We start from the raw sequence: 4225 nt of genomic DNA on the forward strand, positions 1-4225 counted from the left end.
CTCCTGCGTTCTTGCTGCTTCTCGACTTTGGCCTCGTGCCTCTGTCTCGGGTTTGTTTTTTATCAGCAGTGTCTGTGAGGCCCAGTGGCAGACAGTCCAGGGTATCATTGCACAATCCTCTCCAGTCCTCCCTCCTCAGGGTGGACTGGCTGGTCAAGGCACACCTGGGGATGGGGGGGTGGTGGGTGGTGGCTGGTGGCCCTGGGATACAGGGCCCGAGGATACTCCCGTGGCCCCAAGGGGCTTTGTCACTGTGCTGAGAAGGATGAGCCTGAGAGAGGGTGTGAGAGTGAGCATGTGGGTGTGAGTCCTAGAGAGTCTTCGTGGGAAACTGGGAGAATGTGACTGGCCGGAGTCCTCAGGCAGGGGTGCCTTTGCTGCCTGGAACACCCTCAGGGAAGGAGTTTGGGGAATGGGGAAACAGTGCATTGGGAATGCTGGCCACTAGGTGTCACCAGGAACCCATGAGACAGAAGTACCAGGTGAGTGGCCAGAGTCCTTGGTCCCCCCAGGAGTGCCCTCTCCCTTAGGCATGGGGTTCTCCCTGGTCTGTCAAGGTGCCTGAACATACACTAGCTGTGTTGGGCCAGTGAGGCAGCATTGCCCTGTCCAGGAGGAGATATTCTCCACAGAGGCCACCCTGTCCTTACCTCTGACCCACACAGACCCAGTGATGACGGAGGTGGTGAGCGGTGGGGAAGCAGCATCCCCTCTCAGCCACCTGCCCCTCCCTGGACCAGAATCCTGCTGCAGGAGGTCTCCTTCCTGCCAGCATCTCCAGGTGAGCACGCTGACCTGCGCCCTGGGCCTGCCTGCCTGGCGAAGGAGGAGGGTAGAGTCCGGCTGGCATTTGCCCACCCCTGTTCCCACCCAGGTCCAGCTCGGCAGTTAGATTCCTAAAACCCCTCTCATCCCCTCCTTCAGCCTTTTCTTGGCCCCTCTCAGACCCAGTCCCTACCCGCTACCATGCATTCACTCATGGAATGCTCAGCGAGGACCTACTGTGTGCCGGGAGCTGGGGATCCAGCCACAAACAAGAGGGCTGGCTTCTACCCACGGAGCTCGCATGCTACGGAATATTAAAGTCTCCAAATAAATGAACTAGAGAATTTGTGATGGAGACACTGTCATACAGGAAATAATTCACGGAGGAACTGGGAGGGCTACGGGGATGGCTGCTTTTGGAGGTCCCCAGGAAGGGCCTTTGTGAGCAGGTGAAGAGGAGCTTGTGAGCACCAGAGGAAAGGACATTCAGGACAGCTGAAAAAGTGCACGTGAAGGCCCTGAGGCGGGAACGAGCTAAACCTGCTGTTAGTGAAACAGAGGCCTGCGTGGTTGGGTTGCAGTGATGGAGGTTGGAGGGCAGGAGGAAACAGACCACAGAGGGCCTTTTTCTCCCCAGGGACACTCAGTGTGGAGAGGTCTTCAGGGGCCATCCCCTCTGCGGGGCAGTGGAGTCCACCTGCGGGGATGTGGCTGCAGGGCCCGTCTTGTCTAGGGCTGGTTGTGGCTGGTGGAAAGCGGATGCCAAAGCTCATGGCGGGATCCGACAGGACCCAGCCCTCACATCCCTGTGGGTGGAGGAGCAGATAAAACCCCAAGGGGCCCTTTCCTTGCGGGTGGAGGGCTCCCCAAGGCAGGGCAGGCTTGGTCTGCGTCCAGGATCCGGGATAGGGTCTCCTTGGCTGGGAGCAAGTCGAAAGGGGTGAGGCAGAAGGAAGGGCAAACAGAGTTCCCGTCCTGAGTCGCTCCGCTGCTCGACACCTCGCAGTGTCTCTGTATCCTTCAGAATAAATCCGAAGGCCTAACCGTGGCAATGACCCTCCATCCAGCCCCCTGACCTCGCTCACTCCATCAGCCGCTCTCTCTGTGCCCACTCGGCTGCAGCCGCACTGCTCCTTAAGCTGGCACACTACTGCCTCAGGGCCTCGTGCTTGCTCTTCCCTCTGCCTGGAATGCTCTTCCAGACATCCTCAGGGCTCATTTCCGCACCTCCCTCAGGACTACTCGAGGGTCTCAGGACGCTTTCTCTGACCATTCCGTTGCAAATTGCATCCCTTACCTGGGTACCTTCTCTCCACTCTGTCCTGCTTTTCTCCCTGACCACCATTTGACTTTCTATACATTTTATTGCCGTCTCCCTCACTAGCCACGCTCCAACATGAGCTGAATGATCTGTTTTGTTCACTGATGTAGCCACACCACCCAGCACAGTGCCAGCACATAGCAACAACTACTCGTTGGGTGACTGACTGACTGAATGAATGGGGACGAGTCCCCATCTCTCCTGACCTCATCTGGCCACTGCAGGACCGTCCTTGGGCCTTAGCCTCCATTCTCTGGAGCTGAGCCAAAGGCCGGAACAAGGTGCTGTCTGCCCCAGAGGTCCCTAGGCTTTGTCATGCTCTGCTTGGTCCGCTGTGGGTCTTGTCACACCTCCTGGAGGGAATTAAAGAAGGTGGTCCCCATGGGGAGCTTCCTAGGGCCAATCTAAGCTGGAAATATCAGGTCGGTCTGGAGCTAGGGTGGCAGAGCCACTGATCACAGCACATCTGGACCTGCTTGATGCCCCTGCGAACCATGGTTTAATCCAGCACCTCACATTCGATGACCTTAGGCAAGCAGTGCGAGGAGCAGAATGAGGACGTTGTGCTGCATCCCACGTGTTTGCCACACGGGGACACTGGGGACTTATGGAAGGATGCAGGGAACCACATGGCAGGGAGAGACAGGCCGTAACTTTCCTGCCCTCTTTGGGGTGGGCTCTTGGGTAGAGATGCCCTGTGATCAGGGTCTCCCCATGCCAAAGCCTAAGTGGTGAGGCAGCGCCTCTCCTGGGAGCCTCTCACATACATGCTTTTCTAGTGGACGATGAAGTCTGACCCCGCCCAAGAGCTGGTCCCCAGGGCACCCCAAGGCCGCCCAGCTCTAAGGTGGGCCTTGTTTCTTCTTATTGCCTCTTTTGGTTTTCAAGAGGTATTTATATCAGAAGCCCACTTAAGATAATATTGGACACCTGGCAGGAGACGATGGCGTTAAAGCCCAGTGAATTGCTCTAAAAGATTTGACTGACTCCTGGAACTGAAAGGTCAAAATCCAGCCTAGACATTTAAAAGTATCTTTGGAGGAACGCCTTCGGAAGCCCAATACTTAAAAGCATCCTCTTTTGAGAAGGGAGGTAGGGAGCGGGGAGCATCCCTTTTGGGAGAACTTGGAGGGACCTGAAACCACCCCAGGGGTTCCTTGGAGTGCAGTGTGCAAATCATAGATATCCACCTACTGCTCATCCAGGGACAAACCCCATTGCAGTGAAGGGGGCCCCTTTTCCTGACAATGGCTCTTAGAGCCAATCTATAGTACCCAATGTTCCCAGCAGAGGTCACTGCTAGGAGGAGGCCCCAGCCAGGCTTTGGTGGCATCAAGGAGAGCTCTGGACCACAGTGGGCCACGTGCCTCTGCCTCAGTGGCAGTGACCTCAAGCCTAGGTCTGCTATGAGCCAGGGGCCACCACATGCCCTCCCAGTGGACAGAGCTGCCCTCTGGCCACATGGCCAGCTTGGCCAGGGCTGATCAGAAGCCCTCAGCTCTAGGACAGCTGCCAAGGCCGGGGCCATAGGGACTGGTAAGGGTTTCTGGCTAAGCCCAGATCAAGCCATTCCAAGGGACAGCTGGAGTGTCTCTCCAGTCAGCGCCTGGAAGGGGGCCAGCCTAGCTTCAAGCCCTGGCCAAACACATGTAAATACACGCAAACACACACACAATGCACCCATGTGTGCACATAATCACAGAGTTCACACGTGCACACAACTAAACATTCACAGATGTACTCAGTGCACATAAACACTCAAATAATATGTGCACACACAAACACATGCACCGAGCACATGGATGTACACACATGCAAATACACACGCATGAGTGCAGTCACACGCACATACTCTTCTCTCTCCCCAGGCAGCCTCAGGGTGGCTGGAGAAAGACCTTTGGGTCCAGCCCGTTTGGGATGAGTTCAGTTGGAGGAGGTGACCCCTTCCTCTCCCTTCCTGTCATGGCAGCACTTCTCTGGGCTAGCCTTGACCCAGCCTGGACCGGTGAGTATACAAGAGTGGGAGGATTAAGGGGCAGCGGGAGTGTCTGGCACCTCTGGGAGTTCTCTGGGCAGAGGCTGGGATGGGAGTGTAGTGGACTCACTGTACCTTTCTGGGATGGGAGGGCGCTGGCATTG

The sequence above is a fragment of the Pteropus alecto genome, unplaced genomic scaffold (assembly GCF_000325575.1).
Source record: "Pteropus alecto unplaced genomic scaffold, ASM32557v1 scaffold7, whole genome shotgun sequence".
Taxonomy (NCBI): domain Eukaryota; kingdom Metazoa; phylum Chordata; class Mammalia; order Chiroptera; family Pteropodidae; genus Pteropus; species Pteropus alecto.